The sequence below is a fragment of the Sarcophilus harrisii genome, chromosome 1, assembly GCF_902635505.1.
Source record: "Sarcophilus harrisii chromosome 1, mSarHar1.11, whole genome shotgun sequence".
NCBI classification, from domain to species: domain Eukaryota; kingdom Metazoa; phylum Chordata; class Mammalia; order Dasyuromorphia; family Dasyuridae; genus Sarcophilus; species Sarcophilus harrisii.
In genome coordinates, this window is record NC_045426.1 from 310,139,773 (window position 1) to 310,167,594 (window position 27,822).

At 35.5% G+C, this 27,822-nt stretch overlaps 1 protein-coding gene across 20 annotated transcripts in view; it reads right to left on the bottom strand.

Annotated features, from left to right (window-relative positions):
• The window catches only part of RBFOX1 (RNA binding fox-1 homolog 1), a 1,689,737-nt gene that overhangs the window by 851,587 nt on the left and 810,328 nt on the right, over nt 1–27,822 (bottom strand). The gene's annotated exons all lie outside the window — the stretch shown is intronic.

A 27,822-nucleotide genomic window follows, 5' to 3' on the forward strand; every position in this document is an offset into this window, starting at 1 on the left:
ACTTCCATTTGTGTCTTATAAGTAAAACGCCAATGGAGGACTCTAAGGGGATCCAGGCAGAGCAGGGTATGCTTTCATGTGAAGAGAGGAGAAGGGGTCTTTTCTTTCCTAGGAAAGGCTAATAGTTCCCTCTCTTAACTTCATCTGACCCAAAGAGCAGTGAGGGGAGTAAGATCTTGATGCTTAAAATAAAATAAATGCATCAAAATACAAGCGATAGGCTCATTAGTCCCCAATTTGACAGGTTGCTAAATGGTAACTCAGAATGAAGAGCTGCAAACATTCTATAATTAATTACCAAAACACGCACTGCCTGAGCTCAGACTGGAGAAAGTGCTGACAGAACAGAATTCGCATGCCACTGCTCCCCCTGCCTCTCCCAATTTACAGGAGAATAGGAAATCATGAACAATTGATACACTCGGTTAGCTCCTATCATGGAGAGTGAGCTCCTATGTAGCCTTAGGGGTATCTTACACAGTTTAACACTGAAAATAAAAGGTAATGTTCTTGGCAAAGAGCTAGGGGGATTAAATTTGGGAGGCTTGAAGCAGCCTTGAATTGTAGTCAATAAAAAAAGGACCAAATAGTAATTTTGTAATTTAACTGTGCTGGTTATGCCCAATGAGTCAGACACTTGTGAAATAAACCATGTAAATAGAAAAATGGCTTAACTCTTTCTGTCTGTAGAAGGAGTGTTTATTCCCCTCCCATTTGTGTTAGGGGTGCATTCTTTGATTTGATAAAATAATGTGATGTCTTAGGTTCTAGCAATCATTCACTTGAGGCAGCATTTCAGTAAAGGAGCTAGCTTCCTTTGAACTTTTTCTTAATACGGTCTGATTTCTACACTGGGATGACAGTATCAAGAAAGCTGATAAACAGAATGTTGCAGAACAATTCTAGATACATGTGTGGTAGACTGACAGAATGCTTATAGTCTTGAATTACACTCTACAACCGAGAATTAAAGACTCTACACTCTGGCTTCAGTTTCTAATCTAAACTTACCCTACACTGTTTGTTTTGTATATTCTATCATCCAGTCAATATAAATTCTAGATTCTCCAAGTTTCCCTCTTACTGATTCTTGTCGCTAGACTATTTCTTTTGCTGGAACAACCCACTTCCCCCCAATTCTTTCTTATTGTTAAAATCCTTCTCCTCAAAGATCACCAAAAAATGTCACTCCATATATGAAAATTTTCTTGATTATTAGAGTTGAACGTGATTCTTCCTACCCATGTATTCCCATAACATATTATTTATATCTTACATGGCCTTTTGAGGGTAACAGAGATTATACTCTTCACTCTAGTATAATTATACATAGATCTATTTCATTCCCCCCCAAGTTGTGTTTTGAGCCTAAGAATCATATCTTATTATTCAGCAGCTAACACTGAATGTTTCATAAAAGAAATAGGCACTTAGTAAATTTTAATCAATGTCAAGGAAAAAAAAAAAGAAAAGAAAACCAGGAAAAGAAAGCAAGGGGGAAAAAATCTGAAAAGATAAAGGTGAGAAAGAAGTAGGAGGAAGGAGAAAATAGGGGAGGGGAGGCAGGAAAAGGAAGATTCAGAATAAAAGAGACAGAAGGGGAAAAGTGAGAGAAAAAGGGAAGAGAAAGCAAGGAACAACTATTTATAAGCTTTTAGATTCTGTAAAGAATTTCAGAATAATAGTACCCTATAACTTCAAAGCCTATTCTGGATAGATGGGGATCTTTTCTTAAGTAACAACCACTCTTAAATTTAATAAATGTATAAACAAATAAATAAATGGAAGAAACCAAATCTAGCCTACATCTCTTCTAGGGGCTAACTCCAGTGAAGAATGATAAAGTTGTCACTGACAACTTTATAGCTGAAGTAAACTGAAGCAAATTTAAGTATACTTAAATTTCTATAATGTAGTTAAATATATTTTAGGCTCTCCATTTTTAAAAAATGTAAACATAAAATAATTTCTTTAGTGCTGTAAACCAGAAAATGGATTATGATCAATGTTGGCCTTGACAGAATATGAATGCTCCTGGCTTTTTACAAATGCATCATTGTAATTGCTTCATGGTGGTAAATTATTGAAATGATCACTTTGCTTATTAAATGAAGCTTTTGACCACATTCAAGCTTTTGAGACTTACAAAAATGTTTAAATTGCTGTGAGGGATGTGATCATCATTTTATTTCTTTCTCACTAGATATCTTTCAAAGTGGATAGAGCTCTGAGCCTGGAACCATGAAGACCTGAATTCAAATCTGACCTCAGATATTTATTAGCTAGGTGACCCTGGGCAAGTCATTCAACCCTGTTTGCCTCAGTTTCCTTACCTGTGAAATGAGTTGGAGGAGGAAATGGCAGGTTTGTCATTTCGGTATATTTGCCAAGAAAATCCCAAATGGGGTCACAAAGTATCAGAAATAACTGAAATGACTGAACAACAGCAAGAAGAATAACAACAACATAATACAGTATGATCTGGGGGAGAGAAAATCAACAAACCTCAATTACTGTTTCCTGTAGAGGGTTGAAACTCTGAATTGATGCACTGTAATCAGACAACAGAGCACTTATGGCTAATTACCTATTGGATAATACTCTATTAGCATATGCTTGGAAAATGGCCCTTCCCACTATTCTGTGCTGGCTCTATTTTTTTTGTGTATACAGATAATTGTAGGAGGGATTAGGGGGTGGATCTAACTAGAACTGCCCATTTGGGAAACATTGTTCTTTTCTTTCCTTTTTCTTTCCTTCTCTTTCTCTTTGTCCTTCTCCCTTTCTCTTTATTTCTCTCTTACCTCTTCCTCTATCTCTCCTTTTCCCTCTCCTTCTCTATCTTCATCTCTCTATCACTTTCCCTTTCCCCTCGCTTCTCTAGGTACATATATCATACCCTTATCTGCAGGTGCTCTGCTCAAAAGAATGTAAATTTTAATTGCTGAAACCTCCAAGATATTTTTGGGTTCACTAATTAGGACCATGTCTTAATGGTCCTAATAACTCTCACTGACTGAACAATAGGTCCCAGACCAATCCACTTAGTCATTGTTTGGACCCTGATGGGCTTATCATGAATGTAAATAGCAATTGTTTCTGTTTTTGACAGTCTTCTCCTCCCAGATGGAAAAATCTACATCTAAATATATCCACATATCAATGTATCTATTTATCTATATCCATATATATACATATGTATATATATGTATGTATAATGGATACATATATATTATACATACATATTTGATTAGGTAAAAGAAACCATTCTTTGCTTCATTTCTTACCTAGTCTCAATCAATTTTTGGACATTGCCTCAGTCAAACTGAGACCTGTTAAAGAACTTAGCTTAATAAAGATTAAGGTCTCTCCTTGCCTTCAGGGCTATCTCCAGTTGTCCTGATCTACATCTTATCACTGGACTCAGATGGCACTGGAGAAAGAAGTGAGGCAGATAATCGTGCACAGCCTTTCCTCACTTAAACCCAATTCACCTGGATGTCATAGCATCACCTCCCTAACATCATGGTCCTCTTTGAGAACAAAGGATAAACAACAACAGCCACAGCAACAACAACAACCTTACAAATCTAAAAATTTTCCCTTTGAACACGTTGCTTTTTTGAAAAGAGACCCAGAATAAAAATGCTCAATTAAAAGAAAGCTTATTTGGCAGCTCTCCTTGGTCCTGATACCTACAGTCCCTGCCTGAGTCTTTCTGCTTGACTATTGACCTTGGGTTAGTTGTCATCCAATGCTGCCCAAAAAGCCTGATTTTGGTACTACTGGTTCCAGCACTAGCTGATGCAATCCAGTTTCTTACTTTGCAAGTAATGAATACTTAATAAATGCTTTTTCATCTATAGGTCTTAATAGATTTCACCTTCAATATAGGCCTTGTAAGGATATACAGTCTGCTTTGCAATATTATCAAGAATAAAGTATATTCTATTTTGAGTATTCATCCCTATTAAGTGTCCTTTATTTGGTACTAAGGAGTGGGTTGGATGCAGTTCATTTTGGAATCAGGAGAATGCATGAGATAACTAACTTCATAAGGTCTCTTCTAGAGTTGGAATTTTGTAACTTCTCTTTAAGGCTGTTTCCAACTCAGTGTATTACCCTATTTCTCCTTCCATAAAATGGTAATGATATATGCCTTTTCTTAGACAGCACAGATAACACTCTAAGAGATGTCAAAGTGTCCTGTGCTTAGTATACATCTAAGAAATGAGTACTGAAATAAATAAGAATTGAATTCTTACATATAGAGTTTCTTTACAAAACAGAGCAATGGAGCTATGTAAACTCTAACATTAATGGGCTTGACTTCAAATAAGAGATGATTTTCTAGAAGGAACAAAGACTAGTTGTCTGAGGTCTTTCCTTTGCACCCTCTCTTTCTTTCTGGCTTCCAGACTAATAGCTCATTACAGAGATGACTGTCTAAAAAAAAAAATAAAAGCTACCTAGACACAGAGGCCACTACCCAGGAAGAGCTAATTATTTGTATAAATCACAACGATCCACTCCCTGGCTACATTAACCATTTACCATCCCAATCATTTATAACTGCATTACGATGTCAGTCATCTGTGGTGGGGAAATGATCCCACAGTGATTTCTCCAAGTGAGGTCAGGCAACAAGTCCTTCCCATTCTGAATCCTAACACATTATCCCAAAGCCTTCTTTCTGTTCCACAAGGGAAAAAAAGAAAAATTCAACTATGGCAATAAATTGCCTGAGGCTCACAAATAAGCATGCTTATAGAGTGAGAACTGCACCTAAGTAGGCACCACCTCCGCAAATTATGTTAAACCATATTGTCCTGAGGCTAGAAGCAGTCTGTTTCTTTCTACCTTGTAAACCACCAATCTATAATTCTACAGCCCCTTAATATCCCAAAGGGGCCAAAGCCCAACTCCCAGAAGGAACAAACCATCACCAAAGATATCTGAAGACATGGTAGGTTGACCATTGTTCGGTCACCTGGATTCCTTCCTGTCTGTATTAGGCCATCTCTTTTTTTCCCTTACACTATGAGGAGATGACATTTTAGAGCACAAACACTCACACGTGGAGAGGTTCTTGCACCTGATGATCATGGGATCACAAAATTTGCGAATGAGAATTAACTAAGAAAGTAAGCCTAGGGGATACAAACTTACCCTGTCACCTGTCTCAGTTCAGATCTCAAAGGCCAAGAATTAGTTTTAGAATTCTTTTCCCTGTTCTGCTGAGACTGTAGTACTTAGTTTATACTGCTGTTTTAACAAAAACTGGAAGAACAATTCCCACGGAATAGTATCCTTTAAAATGAACAAAACTTCTAAACCTAGGGTCACATTCTTTGTGTGCTAAGCCCTACCATTCTTTGCATGAGTGCAAGAAAATTCTGTTTAGCTTTTTTCCCCTAGAATAAGGAATTGTATATAATCATAGTTTGTTGCACTAATTTCTCATTCTAAGGACAATAATGTAAAATAATAGCACAAGGAGAGTTCTTTGGGGATGGAAGGGAGACAGTGAGGAGAGGTATCATTACGCTGGTACTATCTTGTAATCATCCAGCGAGAAGGGAGCTAGCCATTTTAGTCATGGTACAATAGAAAAAAACACTGGGTTTGGAGATAGAGGACCTAGGTACAAATTTTGGCTCTGCCACTTATTACCTCTGTGATCCTGGGCAAGTTTATTTAATCTTGTTGGCTCTCAGTTTCTTTTTTTTTTTTTAAGTTGAACTAAAAAACTTCCAATATCCCTTTTTGGCTCCAAATCTATGACCCAGAATCTTATTTGATGACTTACATGCACAAGAGAATTAAGGCTCTGATATTGTATAGGAAAAATTGCCTGTATAAAACATTTAACAGTCACATACTTTCTTCTGCTGACATTTAACTTGCCCTGTGTATTTGTTTCGTCTCCTCTCTTACAATACGTTTTTTTTTTTCTGTTTCCATTTCTTCTTTAATTCAATACAAAAGAACTAAACAATGTTTTTTGTAACATTTCACAATTACCTTAAAGATATGTAATAATAACACAATCATCTTTTTAGTCAGTCCAGAAATTACATTTCTACATTTTATGTATGAAAATGAATGTATATCATGTATACACACAAATACATACATACACATTCTACTTACAATATGTTTTTAAGGGAAAAGTCTATCTCATGCCTTGTCTCAGAAGCCCACAAAGTGTTTAGCCCACCACTGGCAAAAAAAAAAAAATATTGACTAATTCAATTTTTTAAACATAACTTCTACTGTGTATCTGTGTATATAGTATTTTTAGCTTCAGTTCTTGGTAGGTAAACTTAGCCAAAGTGTTAACCTACAGTTTAATATTTCCTGGCTATTTCTTGGCATTTTCAGAGATCCTGCCTCCAACAAAGAGAGATTGAATGGAAAGAGGTATGTTTCTCTCCCAGGTTGGTCCCTGACTAGTTCAGCTAAGGCAAAAACCCTCTACTTATTAGTTTTTTCACCAGTAAAATGGGAGTAATAATAGTTACCCTAACTATTCCATAACATTATTTATGAGGCTTAAATGAATATTTTGAGAAATCTTTTAAAAAGCTAGAAATTTAAGACAAAGCCAAGAAACATAGGGGATTTAACCCAATTCTCTCACTTTCTGTCTTTTATGGTTCTAATGGCTTCAGAAAACAAAAGAATATTAAGACTATGAACATTTACCTGAAAATTCAATACCAAATTTTGAGACAAAAAGGAAAAGATTCAATTTTCCCATCCACATTTTTGTTTTTATCTAGATGTATGATATAATAAAGCTATAATCTCCTCTAAATAACTTTCATACATATAAATATATAAAGGAATGAAAGAGAAACTTGATAGTAGCAGATGCCCTCTGGGCTCCAAGCACCTCCTCTCCTTCCTTCTACCAAATACAAAACACAAGTTAGAAGAGGGACTCAGATGGGATCCTCACACTTTCAGTTTGATTTTCACTTTCAGTTGATAGATAGCAGTCTTGTGACTTTATAGCCAGACATTCCTTAAGTATACAAGATTTTAAACATATACCACATTTGAAAATTCTCTTTTCTTAAATATAAACAGTATATTTGTCCTTCCTTTTATCAAGTCGAGATATCACCCATCACATTGTGATGTCATCTATCTCCTTCAAAATGAAGAATGAACAACAAAACCCCACTCTGGAGGTCCAACTTTTAGGAATAATCCAACCAGTGGTTTGTGAAAATTAGGTGCATCACCATTGATGAGTTCATGAGTAACTAGGTGAGATTGACAGAGAAAGATTAAGGTACAGATAGATTACTCCCTGAGGCAAGCAGAGAATGGCAATGATGAGGATCAGTTCAACATTTTAGTCCCATTTACCTCTTGGATAGTCCCATCTTGTTATATCCAGTCAGAAATCTAAGTTATGTCAAACTCCTGAGGTTAAATTTCCTCTATAAATCTGTCCATGGTCCATGCCATCTTTGCTGAACCCCTTTTGGGTTAAGACCACTATGGTGTTTACCTCATGGTGTCTTTCCTTCTTATAGCTAACACTTTTAGAGTGCTAAATCCCTGATTGATTTAGCCTGCCAGTCAATGACATACTTTCTCCTCTTGGTATATTTTCTTTCTTCTAGTTAATTGTGAGTTCCATCAGGGAATTTATCTTTTCCATTGTTAATTGTTAAAAACCCCTTTCCTTGGTATCTTTATTGCTCTCCCAAATTCATTCATAGTTACCATTCTTAGTATCTTTTTGTCTGTAACCTCTTCTCTTTCTTTTGGCAAAGAAAATTGCCATTGTGAATTCTTCAAATGACAGAACCCCCAAATTTAGTGCCTACATCAATCTCATCATTTGGTGTTAAACCCCAAACACATTAACTATCATCATCACAATCATCACTACAAGATCAATAACAATATTATTAGCTAGCTTTAATGTAGTACTTTAAGATTTATAAAATATTTTATAAATATTATCACATTTGATTCTTCTAATTCTGGGTGGTAAATGCTGTTATTGTGTCCACTTAATAGATGAGTAAACTGAAGCATAGGTTAAGTAACAAGATTTCTTAGGGCCATTCAGTTATTGGTGTAAGAAGATAAATAAATTTGAACTGCTCCATCTAGTTGCATAATAGATGTTGAATTGAATATCAAGCAGGATTCCTGACTCTCCATTAAAAAGGGGGAGTCAAAGCCAGATAATCTAAAATGTTGGAGAATTCCTAAGCCTTTAGTACATTATCTGATTTCCTAGCAGTAAATGTACTTTCCTAATTATGTTTTCTTTGGAATGAAGAAACGATTTTGAATAGCCTGCAAAATGTGATAGAGATAATATTGGATGCAGTGTCAAAATATCTGGCTCTTTTATTAAGGAATTCTGTGATCAAACCCATTTTACAGATGAAGAAAGTGAGATGAAAAAATGGGATTGAGAACATACTGTCCTAATGATTTAGGGATTCAATATCTGAAATAATCATGAAGTTCAAAAGTAAGGGGATGATGAGGTGTATCAGTGGGGTTGGCAGAAAAAGACTAAAGTATTGATGGAATTATTCCCAGAGGCAAGCAGGGAAGAGCACTGATGGGGAGCAGTTTAACTTTAAAGACCAGCCTTATTATGTCCAGTCAGGAATCTGATTTGTGTCAAATCTCTGAGGTTAAATTTACCCTATAAAACTGTCCATGGGTCACTCCATCTTTGCAGAACTCTATTTGGGTTATAACCCTCCTCAGCACTCTGCCTTGTGGTGTCTCCTCCCCCACCCATGTCTCATGGTATCCTTCCTTTCACCCCCCCACCATGCCTCTATTCTTTCTCCTTCTTATAGGTAACTAATTATTTTGGGGTGCTAAACTCCTCTATTGAGTTAGCCTGTCAGCTAAGGGCATCCTCCAACCTCATGGGGTATTCCCTTTCTCCTAGTTAATTGTGAGTTCCAAGGGAACTTGTCTTTTCCAGCATTAATTATTAATGCCCCTTTCCTTGCTACATGGTCTCCCAACTCAGTTTCACATTTACCACTCCTTCTGTCTATTGTATCTCTCCATTTTGTCTATAATCTTTTCTCCTAAATAAACTTACCTTTTGCAGAGGAAAATAGCCATTGTGAATTCTTCACATGACTGAACCCTAACACTTGGTGCCTACAAATTCATATTTGGTGCTAAACCCCACACACATCATTTAGAGCCAGGGATTACTCTCCTAAATCACATTAGGGAGAAATAGCATAGTTTAAAAACAAATCAAGAATCATAATTTGATATCTGCTTCAAACTTTTGAATCTCTAATTTTTCTTCCTTTACTCTTTTACACAACATCTCAAAACATGGTAGTTTTACTCAAAACATGAATTTTTTTAAATTGTCCTATCGTATTTAATGAAAATAATCTCCTCCTCCTTTTTGTTTCTGTAGCTGATTTCTGTTTTTCTCCATTGATTGTGGAATCCACAAGCCTGCCTAGAATGCTGGTGCTTGCTTGGGGTCACTGTGACTGCTTTAACTATCTCTGTATTGACAGGTCCCTTGCCCTCAAGTTTTGTGTCATCAGCAATGCCATCACCTTGGGGTAAGCTGCACATGCAGGTCACAGTACACTTAGTCAACAAGCCTTGTTTCTGATGCCAGCCCTAGTGGCCTGAAACCAGTCCCATCTTAGCAGCCTTGTCTTGATCAGGAGAGAATGCTGAAACTCAGCGGAAGAGAGGCTAGAGACCCCACTGCATTATACATGAAGATAATTGAGTCATAATCAGAAAGAGAAAAAAGACCCACACATATTAAAAAAAGAAAAAAAGAAAACAGACCATAATACTATTGGGATGGGGGGAGGAGTAGGGAGTTGGAGGGATGCTGAGCAGAGCTGCACTGAGAGAAAGTGCAATGTGAGAAGAACCAATATGATGCAGAAACATTCACAGACCTTTGCCCCTATGAATCATGTATAGAGAAAACAGTTGAGCTCCTACAGATGTCAAATAACAAATAAAATTTCATGAATGGTAATGTTAGTCAAGATCTGAGAGAATAAGGCTGACCTTACAATATGGCTCAGTAACAAAATTAGGTTATTTGTCTTTTAGTAGGAATAGCTGCTTATTTATTTATTTACTGGCAAGCAGGTACTTTAATAAGCCCAAAGGATAATGTACACTTTCATTTTATATTGCAACTTAGAAGGAAATTGTAGAACAATTGGACTGCAGTTAAACAAGCCATCCCCCCAAAAATGGATGAATGAGAAAAGAAAAATATTTTTAATCACTTACTACATTCCAGGCACTATGCTAGGCACTGGAAATATAAATTCAAGAAATTTACAATTAAATAGGAAAAGGCAACTCACATAAGGGAAAGATATCTTGATCTAGGATGTCATAGGGATGGTGAAAGGAATAAGAAGGCAGCTAGTGGCCACACCCTTTCCATAAACAATTGTAATATTGATTTTATTACAAGTCCCACAATAAGAGATGAGAAAATGGAGGGAATAGTTATATACTTCCAATCAACAATCAACAAGAATTTAATAAATCTTACTATGTGTCAGGCACTATACTCAGCATTGGGATATGTATAGCAGCTAGTCAGAATGTGGTTGTGGTGGAAGTCCAGGCTGGGTGTCAGGATCATTTGATACACGTGAGAGCTCTCTAATCAAAATAGATTTGGAGTAGAATTCCAAAGCTTCTCCATTGCATTCTCTAAGCCCTGAGAATCTAGTAGTGGAAGGATAGAGGTGCAGCAAGAGAAATAAACTGGAAAATCTTATGATGAAAAATAAAAAGATCACTAGACTACAAGTCAGGGGAGCCTGAGCTCAAGTTTTACCTTTGTTAATTGACTACCTATTGGATCCTGAATAAGTCATTTTTCACCACTCAGGGCCTCTGTTTCTTAGTTATAAATTGATGGAGTTGCACTGGATGATCTCCCAAGTTGTCTTTCATCTTTAACAATTTAAGATATTATGGGATATCCCAAAGGGCAAAACATTTTACCCCACTGGCCTCAAAAAGAGTTGGAAGGGTTTTAAAATCTTTGAGTGCAAATGAAGTATATTTCCTCCTGTGTATATTCATGTTAATGGAATGAGAGATTGCCTAAAGGCCCTTTTAAGAAATGAGTGATGACATTCTCATAAAACCCAGGAATTGAGGACACTGCTTAAACTGAGATTGGACCTGATCACTAGAGAATCAATTGTGGTAAAGGGAAAAGAGTGGAGCCAGGTGATTTGGGAGGGAATCCTGGCTTCAATTCTTAATAGCCACATAATCATGACTTCAACTCTTAATTCTGATTTTTTCATTTATAAAGTGGGGGAATGATGATGCTAAAGTAACACTAACTTTACCAAGTTGTTGTGAGGAAAGCACTATAGAAACCTGAAGCAAAATTTTGGAAAGCACTTGAAGAAAAAAAAATGAATTGATTTTTCTTATATGGGAGTTAGATGTACAAAGATGGCAAAACATGAGAATAGTTAATGTTAAAGGGGTTGTGGAAACATAGGTACACTAATGGAATTTTGGTCAAGGAAAGAATTGGTTTAACCATTTCAGAAAGCAGTTTGGAATTAATCTCTACTAAAAACTGATGTAAGTATCCATAATCTTTGACCTACAGATATTTGGTAAGCATATAGCTCTAAGACCCATAAATAACCAAAAGTAAAGTCCTATATGTACCACAAGATTGGAATCAGCATCTTTTGTGATAGTAAAAAATTGGAAGTAGATGCCCATTAATTGAAAACTAACAAATTATGGTACAAACTAATTAAATTGTGGTACATGAACATAATGGAATAAGATTATAATGTAATAAATCATGTATATGATAAAGACTGAAAAATATGGAAAGATTTCTAACTAAAATTCAGTTATCTTATCTACATGCCAAGGGTTAGAAGTGTGGAATGATCTAGAAAATCCATAAAAACTTTTTTGGCCCTCCCTTCATACCAGAGAAGAAGTCTGACTTTTTTTTCTTTTGGGGGTGTGTACAGTACTTTATTGTAAAATGTGGGCTAAGTATTTGGTTTAGGCTATAAGAAGATTCATGTTAAATCAAAATACTATAATTATATTTTATGCATTTCTAAGCTTCTAAATTTTTTTCTGTGTTGTCTGTTGGCCTTCACATGTCACCTGTGGCTTCCACAAAACTTCCCCCAAATTCCCATTTAATTTCTTATGCTGACACACAATATAGTGAAACTGTAATGAGGAAAGTTTCAATATGGAAGGCATAACTATAATCTGAATCAGGAAAAGTACATAATGCAAATGAAAGCAACAACAATGAAATTTTAGAAACCAAATACTTTGAAATTATATTGAAATTAGGTACCAAGGAAGAGATATAATAATGATAACTCAATAACTAGCATTTTACAGCACCTATTGTGTATCAGGTATTGTATTAAGGACTCTATAAATATTATCTCATTTGAACTTCACGATAACCCTGGGACATAGATGATGATTTATTCCTATTTTATAGCTTAGGAAACTGAGGCAGACAATTTAGTGAATTGCCCACAATAATACACCTTAATGTTTGACAGCTGATCTGGCATTCCATCCATAACCCTATCTTATTGCCACAGGGTAGCTCTCCCAATCTTTTTGTAGAATTGTGATACTATGAGTGTAGAAAACTGCTTTCAATGTCACTCAATCTATGCTGATTCATTTTTTAATTGGAAAAAATCAATCAAAACTTATTTTTAAAAAAATGAAGTAGTCTCTTTCTAGCATTCCTTTGCAAAGCATCTTCTGTAGATTACTTCATTTTACCTCTTCAAAAATCCTAAGTGGTTGGTATTGGCTGTTGGCTGATGTCTAATTCCATTTGTAAAAGGGGGATCCCCACTAGGAAATCACCTCTACCAGTATAGATCAGTCTAGAGTTCTTGCAGGGCTCTTTAAGACTAAGTCACTTGTTTAGAGCTATAGAGCCAATCTATGTCAGAGGGGAAAGTAAAGCAGGATTCACACTGGTACTCCTACCCAGGCCAGCTCTATATCAAGGTTTCCAAATTACCTTGAATGTTGGTATTAATAGCCCCATAATCAAATGGAGAAATTTAGGCTTAAGGAGATAAAATTCTTTCCCTGATGACAAAGGAATTCCCTTCATATATTGTATTGGTGTCACAAGACGGAAGTAAAACCTAATCTCTTCTGTCTCTGAGACTTGTGTTTTTTATAGTTCACTTTAATTAACCAAGCTCTTATTAAGTTTCTTGTAATGCCAAAACAGGTTCTGGAAATACAAAGACACAACTAAAATACATTCTTCACTCAAGGAGTTTCCATTTCCATTCTGGGGTAGGGATAGACTAGGAAGGGAAAGGAGATAGATTCAACACTTCTGGCAGGTGGATACTTTACCTTACTTAAATCAGGAACCTTTTCCCTATTATTCAAGAATAAATGGTAACAAAAACAATTTTGGAAACATCAAGAGAATAAAATCAAGACTTTGTAGTAAAATTTACCTTATTAATATTGGAAGTTTAAAAAAATAACTTAGTAAGATGTAGGAAACCAATTCTACAATTCAGTTTTTATGTTTGGAAATTTCTGTCAAAAATCTTAGAATGAGAAAACTGATCATATATATCAATTAAAAGCATCACATATCTGATTCTACCATTTTTATTTCAATTTGAGCCTGAGTTGTTTAAATGGTTATAAAAATAATTGCTAGGATTTAGATAGCACTTCTAAGTTTGCAAAGTACTTTAGGTTTCTTAGGTTCTTATATGGACTTCATAACAACTCTAAAGATGGGTATTATTCTCATCCCCATTTAATAGTCGAGAAAACTGAGACTGACAAAAGTTTAGATGTTACTAAAGTTAGATTTTACTACTAAAGTAACATAGTAGCTAGTAAATATCTGCAGTTGGATTTGAAATCAGATATTCCTGGCTTCCTGTGTAGTCATGGGTTTCCTTTACAGGGTCATTCAACAAGAGTTGATGATAATATGATGAATTAAGAAAAATGATAATAAAATATAGTGGCACACTGTAGAGAGCTGCCTCTTTAGCGGTGGGAATCATATTATATTATTTAAGTTAAAGTCATAAAGTCAAAATCTTTTTCATAAATTTTCAGCAGCTCCCTATTACCTTGAAGATCAAATACTGAGTCATTTGTGTGGCATTTAAGCCCCTTCACTGATCTGCCTTTACCATTTCATTCTAGCCTTATTATATATGAAGATTACTCCCCTTCACACATTCCATGGACAAAATGATCCTATTCCTCACAGGCGGGATTTTTTCCCACCTCTATTTTTGTAGATTGTTCCTATGGTTTGCACAGGCTGACCCCCATTCCTGGTCTATACTTCCTTTCTTCTCTACTGCTTCTTAGAATCCCTAGTTTCTTACAAAACCCTTTTGAAATATTGGCTCTCACAGGAGCCATTTCCCTACAGTGGATAGAGAGCTGGGCTTGAGATCAGGAAAACTCATTTTCCTGAGTTTAAATCCAGCTTTAACACTTCCTAGGTGAGTGATCCCGGACAAGTCTCTTAATCCTGTTTGCCTCAGTTTCCTCATCTGTGTAATGAGATGGAAAAGGAAAGGACTAAGCACTCAAGTATCTTTGTCAAGAAAACTTCAAATGGGGTCATGAGGAATCAGATATAACTGAACAGCAATGCAGCATATGTGTATACATATAGACACACACATGTGTACATATATACATGTGCATATGTATATATATATATATATGAGCATGTCTAGTCATATGTACTATAGCAATATACACACATATGAGGATATTTTCTTATGTGTGTGTGTGTTGTATGTCCCTTATAGAATATACATTCCAACCAATACATAGTAACAGCAATTTTGTAATGATGATCAACTGTGAAAGACTTTACCCTGATGGACAGAGAGATCCAAAACAACTCAGAAGGACTCATAATAAAAAATGCTATCCTACATCAAGAGAAGTGATGAACTATGAGTACAAACTGAAGTGTAATTTTCTCACTCTTAAATAATTTGGTTAATGTGAAAAATGTTTTGCATCATTTCACTTATATAATATATTTTATTTGTCTTCTCAGTAGGTGGGAGAGGGTTAGAACAAGGAGAGAATTTGAAACTGAATTCTTTAAAAAAATGCTAGAAATAAATAACGTTAAAAAAATAGAACCTAAGTTCCTTGAGGACAAGAATAGTTTCATTTTTCCTTTCTTCACATCCACAAGTCTTAGCACAAACCCTGGTGTGATGACCACGTTAGCACCCTGGATACCTTAGAATCAACCAGATTCAGGATAAGCAAAAGTCCTTGGATTTTATTCTTGGTCTTTAGAGGTAGGATTGAATTGGATGGATGCAGAATCTTCACGACCTTCCTTCTTCATCTCCTGCCCAAAAGTGACCCTGGCTAGTCTTAATCCACCCCCTAGTCCCTCCTACAATTCTCTGTATATACCAATTATCGAGCCAGCACAGGATAGTGGGAAAAGCCATTTTCCAAATATGTGCTTATAGTGTTGTCCAATTGGTAATTAGCCTTTTACACCCTGGCATATAGATGATATTTTTATTCATTATGAAGGAATTACTATCTTTTTTGATGTTATCTAATGTTTCTGACTTGATTGAAACTGATTCAAAAAGTAAGAGCATTAGTAATCATAATTATAACGGTTAAAGAAGGGCAGCTTTTAGAATCAGGAGAGTCTAAATTACAGTCCTCAAAGCAAGTATTTAACTATTCAATGTTCTCATGTCTAAAATCGGTATGATACCATCTAACTAGCACCTACACCATAGGCTTATTGTGAGGAACACATAACAACGTATGCATGGAAATGTTAAAATATAATATAAGATAGTTTTCAACATTCAGCCTTGGAAAATCTTGTGTTCCAAATTTTTCTCCCTCCCTTCTTCCTCTTGCCTAGACAGCAAGTAATCCAATATAGGTTAAATATGTGCAATTCTTCAACAAACTTAATTTTAAAGAAACCTATGACTATTTGGGCATCTGGATGGCTCAGTGCATATAGTTCTAGACCTAGAGTCAGGAAAACCCTGGTTCAAATTCACACTCAGACATTTCCTGGTCACTTCCTAAGCCAGGAAAAGTCTCATGCCCTGATGCTGCCTCTTTTTTCTCATCTATAAAATTGAAATGATAATAGTACTTATGTCCTAAGGTTATTGGGATGAATGAAATGAAAGCAAAATGAAATATATGTAAAGCCCTTTGAAAACCTTAAAGCACCTTATGAATGCTGGTTATTATTATATTTCTCAATGAAAAATTTGTCTCAAATGTTACTATTCAAAAATGAGTTTCTATAGTTTCCAAGATGACTAGATTATCAGCCAATCTTTGAAGTATAGAAATAAAGATTTTTTTAATGATCAAATTGCTAATCTTTTACCAGATCTATTTTTATGCATTTCATTCATGGCAAATAGTGAAGGCCATAGAAAATAATAGGAACAACTACCTAATAATCTATGTCCTCCCAATCATTCTTCACACACACACACACACAGAGTTGGGGGAGGAAAGGGAGGTGAGGAAGGGAGGAAAAGGAGGGGAGAGAGAGAGAGAGAGAGAGAGAGAGAGAGAGAGAGAGAGAGAGAGAGAGAGAGAGAGAGAGAGAGAGAAGGAAAAAGAAGGAAAGGGGGGAGAGAAATAGAAAGAGGGGGAGGGAGAGAGTCAGAGGGGGGAGGGAAAGAAGGAGAGGGAGAGGGAGAGAGAGGAGGAGAGGAAAGAGAGAGAGAGAAGGGGGAAGGTAGAAGGGAGAGGGAGGAGAGGTAGAGGGAGATGGAAAGGGAGAAAGGGAGAGAGAAAGATGATCATTTCCTCTCTTGGATTTCTTTATTTTCTTTATTAAGTGGATAAAACACTTACTATTAAATCAGAGGACTTGGTGATACATCCCATCTCACACATTTCCTACCTGTGCAATTTTGGGAAAGTAGATTAATCTTTCTAGATCTCAATTTTCTCATCTATAAAATGAGAGGACTACATTGTTATTGAAGATTTTATGGCAGGAAGTGTTCAAAGGGTTAACAGTTGGATGTGAAGTCCTAAAAGTTTACAAAATAAAACATAACCAAAAAAATTGCTCAGATAGAAGCAGCTTGTCAGAGGGTGAGAACATACCAACTCTTCGGGCCAAGCAGCTGAGTGCTTCGGTTCTTGCTAAGATAGTTTGTATGTTACAAGAAGGATCCCAAGCTTTATAACATGCCAGTGAGCACCAGCTTAATTAAAAAAAGGGGAGAGTTTAAAAAAAACATTTAAAAAATCCTAAACAACACAGCTTGTGTGTCTTCCAGCTAATTGAAGCTGCTACAAAACTGGGTAAAGACAAATTCAATACTGTGGAAATACCACCAGGGCTGGCATTTCAGTGTTCTCTGAAACCCTCCTTGTCTGTCTGATTAAAATTTCACTTGGCCTTTCTGTCCATAATAAAAGAAAGCTATTTGTGCCCAGAGCTGTTCAGCAGACAGCAGAAGCATGTTAAGTTTCAGGGCGTTTATTGAGTCTGTCAATGTTTCAGTGATGATGGAAGCTGAGAAACGCAACATCAGCCTTTCTGCTGTGGTGGAGTCAATGGGGTTAATGGTGGCAGGGAGTGTGATCATCTTATGACTAAAGCAGCTATGTTAAAAAATGATGGATATTCCTCCTTTGTTTTCTTCTTTGGGGAAAAAAAAAGGCCAAGCTGTCTTCCAAGATATTCAGTAAACGAACACTTTGTGAGCTTGTGTATGCTGGGCACACGTGACATTTGTGATTCATAATTTGATAAATCTAAGAAAACTGAGTGGATTCTGAAACTCTGATTCTTTTTATAGCTTTATGACATAGACTTTAAATGTATACAATGCAGGGAAGTGAAAGTGTAGTGCTTGGATAACCATCCTGGGACTCAGGAATACCTGGGATCAAATTCTGCTTTTAAAGATAACCAGCTAGGTGAACATTCTGCAAATTCCTCGCTGCCTCAGGCTACTCTTTAAATGACCATAAGTGACTGAGCAGAGAGCTGTGTGACTTTGAGTAAGTCACTTAACCCTGAAGTGTCCACAAGTAACTCTTTTAAATTAAAGCTCTATTTTTCATTTGTGTAGTAAAGAATATTTCCACCACTAGAAGTATCATGCTGGGCCATTAAAAAAATTTGTAAATATTTATGTCCATTCTAAAGGAAAGGAAAGGAAACAAATAATGAAATATAGACTGCTAAGGACTGCTTTGCTTTGTTTTGTTCCCTACAAAGATCATTTTCCCCCCACAGGATTCTTTAGAAAGCTATATTAGAAAACACCAGAATATATTCATATTTTAAAATCTATATTTATATTTAGAAATTCATATTTATATAGTTATATCTAATAAAAAATTACACTAAGACTTTTGGGATACCTTGTCTTTCTTTCTCTCTCTCTGTCTGTCTAGCTAGCTATCTATAGGGCTATAAGAATGTACTACATTTCCTGCTTATGGTAATATTTCTAAACACAACAGATGATTTTTCAATTCACATTTATTCTAGAAGGATGAGTGTGTGTGTGTGTGTGTGTGTGTGTGTGTGTGTGTGTTGTGTTTCCCATAGGATGCTACAACTTATTTGCAGTTGGGCATGATGATCCCTTTGGGGATTGTTTTATTTGATTGATTTACTATTTAGAGATCCCAAAGTCTAGAAGCTCCCAGATAAGGTGGATAATAGTGCAAATATCAAATTGCCTCTCAGTGGGGCTAAGTAAATAAACTAAATAATGAGTCCATTAGAGAGTGTGACAAGAGTTTAAAATCTTGAATTTTGTTACTGTAGTTTTTTTTGCCTTTTTTTAAAAAAAATATGCAATTTCACTCCCATATCATACTTTATGCAAACTAATTGAGTCCCGAAAATGCTAGTTGTAACTAGCTAGTTATTTGCAAAATATATTCAGATAAAGACACAAGAATTCCTTTTCATGAGAATTTTTCTTTAAAGGCAAGAAATCTCAGTAATGATTAGAGGAGTCATATCACAGTCCAGGGTAGAAAGGCTGTGTTCCTTCCCAAACAGCTCTGTAGCATTCAGAAGGACTCTTTTGTACAAGGTCAAACCCCCATCACTTCTTTCCTGTACTACTGTAACAGTCTGCTAACTGGTTTCCTCTTCAATTCTTTCTTTACATGTCAATGATCACGATAGTGCATAGGTCTCACCATACTACTCCCATGTTTAGAAACCTTCAGAAGCTCCTCATTGCCCATGCATTGAAAGAAAACCTCCTTAGTCTAGCATTCCATAACCTTTCTCAAATCTATCATTTTAAGCTTTATTTAACAGGACCATAATAGTAAACATTTTAATGTGGAAGGAACCCAAGAGATCATCTCAGCCACACTCACATTTCACAGGTGAGAAACTGGGTGGAAGGGTACTGAATTATCTGAGATAATTAGTGGCAGATCCCATATGAAATCATGTCTTCTTAAACAAAATCCTGCCTCCTTTTCAGGTTGCTGCCCCCATTTTGCCCACTCTTTGTGCCAACAAAATCACTGGATGTCTAATGTTCCATCTCAGCATTGATTGTAGAAGATAAGGGTGATTACTGGTAGTACATTTTACTGAAGGCAAATGTGGAGCTGATAAATTTTGTTGTTTATGGTAATATTGTCTTGGTGGTCAATATTGAAACTCCATTCCATTAGCTTGCCTGAATTAGGTCACCACTTGAACACCAACTACATATTTAATGTTAGCCAGCATCTAGTAGTACTGTTTAACCCAAACAGAACTAAATATGAAAGAGGATATTAATATAAATTCATGGATACAACAGTAAAGATAATTAAAAGTTCATAAAAGCTTTGTGGCAATCTGAGTGCCATGTATCAACAATAATAACAAAATAATTCAGTAAGTGATAAACTATGATTGTCTGCATTTTATATTTGTCTTATGCTGCTATTCAGTCTTCAAGCTTGGATGGAATAAGACAGTCTTTCATACTAAGAATCTTTTTTCAGACTATCATACTCAAAGAACTGACCTCCAGTAAGCATGACAGTCTTTGACCATTTCCAAAGGTCCTCCATTGTTAACAACACAAAATTAAAAATTAAAAATTGAAATGAGGAGAAAAGAGTTGAAGGTCTGAAAAGGAGCTCTAATAAATGTATTGAGTTCAGGGGATTCTTTGCTTTCATCCAGACATCAGAATTCCCATTGGGATATGAACCTTTTATTATATAATTTGACTGTCTAGACCCAAAAATGAATACTTAAATCAGGAGTAACCTTGCAAGAGCAAAAGTCTGATTATATCAGTGCTGTGATAAATTCAAGTGGAGGGGCAGCTAGATGGTACAGAGGACAGAGCACTAACCTTGCAGGATGACCAGAGTTCAAATTTGACCTCAGAGAGTTAATACTTACTATTGGTCAAAACCTGGGCAAGTCTCTTAATCTCAAATGCTTCACTGGAAAGAAAAAAAAAAAAAGGAAAAGGAAAAGAAAAAGGAGAAAAGATAAATTCAAATGCCTCCATAATACATCCAGGACCAAATAGAAACTCTTCTATTGAACTTTTAAAGTTCTTCATTCATAATCTGGTCTTTTCCTATCTTTCTAGTTCCCATATTATAATCTCTTTTACATACTCAACAATCAAGTAGCCTGTTGGCTGTTCTCACAGGTGACATCACATCACTCTTTTCTGTACTATTTCACTAGTTGTCCTCTATGCTTGGAATACTCTTCTTCTTTTTCTCCTTGGCTTCCTTGAAGACTCAGTTCAAAATCAACCTTTTTGTAAGAAACCTCTTCTGGTGGTCCTCCTTAATGCAACTGTCTCCCCTCTGAGACTCTCTCTAATTTACACTGATATATTCATGCATGCATGTGCATATAATACATGTGTATAAATATGTGTATATCTGAGAGAATATATTTGCAAGGTACTCTGCTACTTAAAAGAAAGGCAAAAAAAACCCCAACCAAACAAAACAAAACTCAGAGTCCTTGCCTTTAAGGAGCTCACATTCTGATGGCAGAGACAATATGCATACAACTATGTACATATTTAGCTATTATCCATACATATTGTATGGATAAAGCGCTACATTGTTGTGTGTTCAATGCCTGTGCATATATATTTATATGCATATGTATATTGTATATACATATTTATACATATGTATATAGAGACAGAGGGGAGGGGAGAGAGAGACAAAAAGAAAGATTACAGATGAAAATATATACACTATTTATTTGAATACTGTCTCCCCCATTAGAATATGAACTCCTTAAAGGCCATGAAGCTATTTTTATCTTTCTTTGTACTACAACAGTGCCTTTCAATTAGCTAAGTACTTAATAAATGTTCCTTAACTAAATGACTCCCTCTACTAACAAAGATCACAACTTGATTATGAATCGGAAGGCAGTCTTCAAAATTCATCACCTTATAACCAAACTGGTTATAAGCCAATCCTTAGATGAGAGATCTACTGAGTTGAATCCATACTTGAAACCTTTCCAGCTTAGTGGGACTTGCCAGAGACTATGTTCTACTGGCACAGCATTTTATAAGCCAAAGCACATCCATGCCATGATGGACATTGGAAGAAGGCTTTAGTAGAAGAACTCTAAAATATGAACTCTAAATTTCAGTAAGTGCTGCTTTTCCATAGTTTTCATAAATTATCTCGGCTTACTCTGCCTCTGGTTGAGATTCATCTGTTGCACTGTGTTCAGTTATGATTTGTCTTGAAAGGGCAGAATGCTTTATCTTTGTAATCAGCCACCTTATCCTTTTGCCAATTTCCTTTTATATGTTGTCTATTCTCATTAAAATATAAGCTCCTTATGTGTGGGGTCTGCCTTGTTTGTATATGTATCCTCAACTCAGTAGCAAATGTGCCTGAACACAGGAAGCATTTAATAATTAATATCTCTCTTTCTTTCTCTCATTATAACCTTTTTCTGTTTTCTCCCTCCCTCCTTCCCCTTATCTCTTCTCCTCTTCAACCCTCCTTCCTTTCCCTTCTATTCCTTTTCCTCTTCCTTTCTCTCAACCGTACATTCATTCACTTAAGAGAAGTTGCTCACTGAGAACCAAACTCATGATCACTAGAGCTATTCATACTGAAAGGGGTTGAATCTTTTGGATTGGAGAGGTACTTTCATTTTGTAGGAGGTTATATTAGATCAATAAAAGTTGATTAAGCTAGACATTGTACTAAGTGTTGGGAATAGAAAAACAAATGAAATAGTTCAAGCCTTCAAAGAGTTTACATTTTTGGTGGATATAATATACACTTTAAAATATAAATACACATACTATGTATTACAAAAATATAATGATTTATTGGAGGCACAGGGAGTCATTAGCAATTAGAGAGACAGGAAAATGCTGTATGTGGGAGGTGGAATATTGAGGACTAAAAGTGGCAGAGTTGAATACAGTCCATGAGAGAATATACTATATGCAGAGCAGATGGCATATAAAAAATCAAAGTTGAGTTACTGTGTTTGAAGAATAGCAAGAAAGTCAGTTTGACTGGGCCAAAGAATGCACAAAGGGAAACAAGGTCAGACATGTAAGCTGGAGTCAGGGCCTCTGATGCAGCATACTACAGTGGAAAGAGTCTTGGATTCAGATTTAGAGGACTGGGATTCATATTTCAGCTCTGCAAAAGGTTGAACTACATAATCTCTAAAATCCTACAGAGCTCTATTTTATGCTCATATGACCAACCACATTATATAATTTCTGAAATGAAATGTGAGTTCAATAAAGAGAATCATAATGAGTTAAGAAGTTTTACTTTAGAACCATCCAACTTTAGATACTGTGAGATAGCAGAGCAAAACAAAACAAAACAAAAAACAGATTCCAGAAAGCTGCCATCACAAACACACTTTCTTGTGGTATAGGATGGTGAATATGAAGCTTTCTTTTTAGTTGAGAAGATAATTATTGCAGGTTTAAATCTATGGCCCCATGAGCCTATTGTGGTATGCATATAAGACTGCAAAGGGAGAAAAAAGGCAAAGAAGTAAATAATTTGAGACTGCTCCATTCATTTGCCAATGCTGCAAATGCCCCAACCTCAGAGACCCCAGGACATTTACACCAAGCAAGAGACACACAATTAAGCAGCATCTCAAGCTCATACCCAAAAGGCTCCACATTTCATTCCAGTCAACTACTGCTGGGTTTTGGCACTATTTTCATTGTAAATATGAGTAATGTGGGCCCTTTAGTCACGATTAAGTAGTAATCTGGGGAAATCATCCACTTCCAATAATCTTATTCTCTAATTTAGGGTATTCTGAAACCACATAATGAATAATACTGTCGCCAGCTCTCCCATAATGACATATGACATATGTCTGCAATTGCTCTTTTCAAGACAAATTCAACTGTGTTGTTCCCCTCAGAAACTTCTACTTATTTATTAAGTTGGGTTCACCAATAAAAAGTATATTCATCTCTTTGGGAGATGAATTCATGACAGAAATAGAATTCCTGGCTTTCAAAGGAAGGAGAAAGCTATGCTCCATTTAAACTGCATTGTGTTCTGTCTTCAAGCAGGTGATTAAGATGCTATGGAAATTCTAAAGCACATGGCTTAACTTATTCTAAAGCACATTAAATAATTAGCTACAGGGTTCAAAATATTCATATAGACATTTCTCCAGTTAAGTGAAAGCAACTTTACTCACTCGACCACCCTCAACTTTTGTATTATGTCCATTTTTAGAAGCAATGTATATATTTCTTGTTTGACTGACCCTCACTTTCTCAGGTACAGATGATGTTGCAACATTCACAGCTGAAGATGATTATAAATTTTTTTAGGATTTACTTTATTTATCTTTATTGTTATTTTTTCCTAAACAGATAGGAATTGTCCAAAGAATTTGCATCGTGCCCATGACCTAAACAGTACTTCTTCCCTCTCTCAAATGTTATCATCATCACATTTTAATTATTTTTTCAGTTGATTCTATAAAGCAGATGCTATTATCATCATTATTATTTTTCTCTAATTTAGGGCATTCTGAAATCATTCAATATTCTTCCTTCAAAAAGGTCTGACTGATCCCATTTCCATCCCTTCTTGCTTTCTCTGGTAATTTACCCCAGGTATCAACCTCTGCTCTCATTATTAACCTCTCCTGTCTTCCTACACATGAGGCAGAAAGACAGAGACAGACACAAACACAGAAACAGAAACAGAGAGAAACATCTTTCCTTACTACTCTTTCAGACTAACATTTTCCCTACTTTTATTTTCTAAACTTGAATCTTCTAGAAACCTTAGATGGTGTACAATTTTTAACTTCAGCTTCACACCATACATTAGTTTAATAATCCATTGCAATCTGCTTTCTACTCCATTCTTAATGCCACTGCAAAGTAATCTTCACATACAGGTCTATTCACATTATTCCTTTGCTTAGAAATTTTCAATGTCCTCCTATTGCCCATCAAAATACATTTAAACTCCTTTTTTTTTCCCTGACATTCAAGGCCCTCTACAATCTGACCTCAATTTACCCTTTCATCTTTATTTCACTAGACTTTCTCTGTGGGCATTTGTTTTGTCTTTGTGCACTCTTCCTTCCTCCATGCTAGCAATTCAAACTCCATCTCTGCTCCTTATTTTTTATTGTAGTTCTGCAGCTGAGATGCTATCACCTCCATGATGTTTTCTCTGATCACCTAATTCAAATGTGAATTTCTCTCTTTAAATGTTTCAGGCCATTGTTTTGGACTTGCCCTATGTATTTCATCATTTTCCAACTTGTAGTTTATTTTTTCTCTTATTGGATTCTGAGGTTTTTTTAAAATGATATGTAAAAGTCATTTTATGCTTTTTGGAAAGGAATGAAATTAAGTTAAATGTAGTTTAATTCTTTGTCATGTACTTTGAATCATGATAGAACATAAGCACTAGAATTTCCTTTTAAACTAATACAATAGCTAGAATGAGAGATGAATGTGTATAGGGATGGAGATGTGGGTTGTGTACTACTCATTATCTGGCAACTATTTACTTCAGTAGAATGTTTGTCCAAAAGATTATATTTCTATAATGAAGTGCCATCATTTCCTATGACTTAAAGATTATATTATTTTTCATTGAAAGGTAAGTAGAATTTTTCTTTTTTTCTTTAATAATAAATTGTACATGACTTAAAGTTGCCCAGATTTAAAGACACAATATTGAAAGTAGCACTTGACCCAAAGGTTTCTGTAAAAGTCACATAAATTCCTTTAAACTCTCTTTAACTCACCATTATAGCAACCATGCATTGCCATCCTTACTTTTGTCTTTATCTTTTATTAAATAACAAATTTTAAAACAAGTTTAAATTGGAAAGTCAAGAGACACTAAGAAAAGATGTTGTAGAAAGAATCAATGGGGAATGGAGGTGGGAACTGAGAGAAAAATTAATTATAGTCAAAAGGTAGAGATTCATATCTTCCAGCAGAAAAGAGGATTGGAAAATAGAGAGAGTTATAAGCTTACTTATGAAAAAAAAGTTGATTTATCATTCAAGTATAGATATTTTCACCTCTAGAGTGTTTTAAGGTTCATTTTCACTTTCTTCATGTCTAGACTGTATAACTAGGAATATCATTTCAGCATCTGTAGGCACTTATTCACTGTACCACTGATAAAAATGCTAGTCCTCATTCAATAGCATAATAAAAGAAAATGGTGGGAGAGGGAAGGAAAAAAGGAATTCATTATAACAGATAGATTAATTACATTTAAATGAAATCTGTAACAAGCTGGGGTATATGGGTATGTCTGAGGGGAGGGGGATGGTTTCCTAGGGGATTCCAGAATGTAGAGTGGAAAATGGAGTTCACTACAGTTCACTTTATGAAACTGATTCAACTTTCGTTTACTGCTTCCCCCTCCCCTCTCTTTGGATATTTTTTTCTTTTTTTTGGCAACCCAACAGTAAGCCTCATGAAAGGAAGGACTTACCCTAAGAGCATGTGATTTATTTTTCAGTCTCATTTCTGTTTTAATAATTATCATATTGACTCTGAATTTATTACACTACAAGAATGACTTTGTGTGGAATCTCATGAATTTAAACATTAATGTAAGATAAATTAGTTTTAAATTGAATTCCTAGAGTGCAATTGAATGTATTTCCGTCTGATGAATAAGGAATTTTCCAAATAAAATCTAAATCTCTGATGTTCCATTTCTGAGTGGGTTGAAGAAATATGTGGGGATATTTGATAAGGTTAAAATACGATTACACTGCAGTAGATTACCTGCTCTGTAAACTAACTTTTTTATTTTGGGGAAAAGGCATTTTTTTTTTTTGCAAAGTTTGATAGATGAAAGTTGAGTTTTCTCTCTCTGTGAGTTAAATAATCTGGTAAAAGCCAATTTGTTTCCAATTTGTTCTAAGATGTCATATTTGTGTTAAAGATGAACCTGTTTCCACAGGGTTTTTCATTCATTAATTTCCTTATTTCATAGTAAAATTAAACAAATGTTTAACTGCTGCTTTTCCCCCCTTATTCTTTTGATTTTCATCTATCTTATCATGGTGTGGTGGGGGTGGGGTGCATGGAGAGAGCTAAAAGCTCTATCACAAATCAGGCCAAGGAGCAACTGGTCAAAAATGAGGAAAATAAATCCATTAAAGATGAAGAAATGGGAAAACTTGTGTAGCACCTTATCAGTCAACTGGCATATTGCTAAATCATAAATGCTTGTAGACTGGCCAGAGAGGAGCTTTCTCTAACTGCCCAAGGCAGCAATTTGGAATCATGCTGTGGACTTTTGTCAAGGAAACTTCCTCACAGGTCCCTAGAAAGGAACTAAAAGGGGGACAACAGGGAAAGATCCCAAAGGAGCAGTTTATTTGTTCTGGGAGGAAGATGTCTTGGGGGCTGTCATAATCAGGTTGGGAAGTCACTGAGGCTGATAAGTTACCAGGGTATCTAAATTCCTGGGCTTAGGGGGAATATTGCTGGCACAACAATATAGAATGTAAGCTCCTTGAGGACAGAGACTGTTTTATTTTTGCCTTTGCTTCTTGGATACCTAGTCAATACCTCATTCTGGGTGAAGCACTCTGCAGGGACAGAGAAATGAATTAATTCATTGCTGAACAAATAAAAGCTAATTTACAGCTTTACCTTTATGATCCTCTCAGTGTATGTGTACATATGTATGTATATGATTGATACAAGATAATTTGGGGGGGGCAGAATATATAAGGCTTGCCCATAAAGAGATTACATTCAATGAAGGGATAGAAGGCATACATAGATACAAAACATAATAAAATATTAAGAAGAAGACAGTATTAATTGTTGAGGTAATTCAGGAAGACTTAACAAAGAGGTCTTATAGGAGTAAGGAAGATTAGAATTCTTTATTGAACATAGAGAAAAATATTTAATATTTCAAACTCTATTAATATTTATTAATTATTATTGTTAATTATTAAATATTATTAATGTAATATTTATTTAACTCAATTAACATATGTTTTTAATGTGGAAGTAGAAGAGTAGAAGGAAATGAAATAAAGAACTCTCAAACTCTCAGCAAATGATATAGCCTTTTCCAGTTGACTGAGGTGGAGGTAAAGGAGAGTGGGTGAGGAGAAATTAAAGGTTTTTAATTAGCCAATGTGATATGGAGTTAGTAGGAGATGAAAAAAAGAGGTGCCATAATGCATTGAGTATCCAGTTCTTTTTTCTCTTTCTTTTTTTTTGG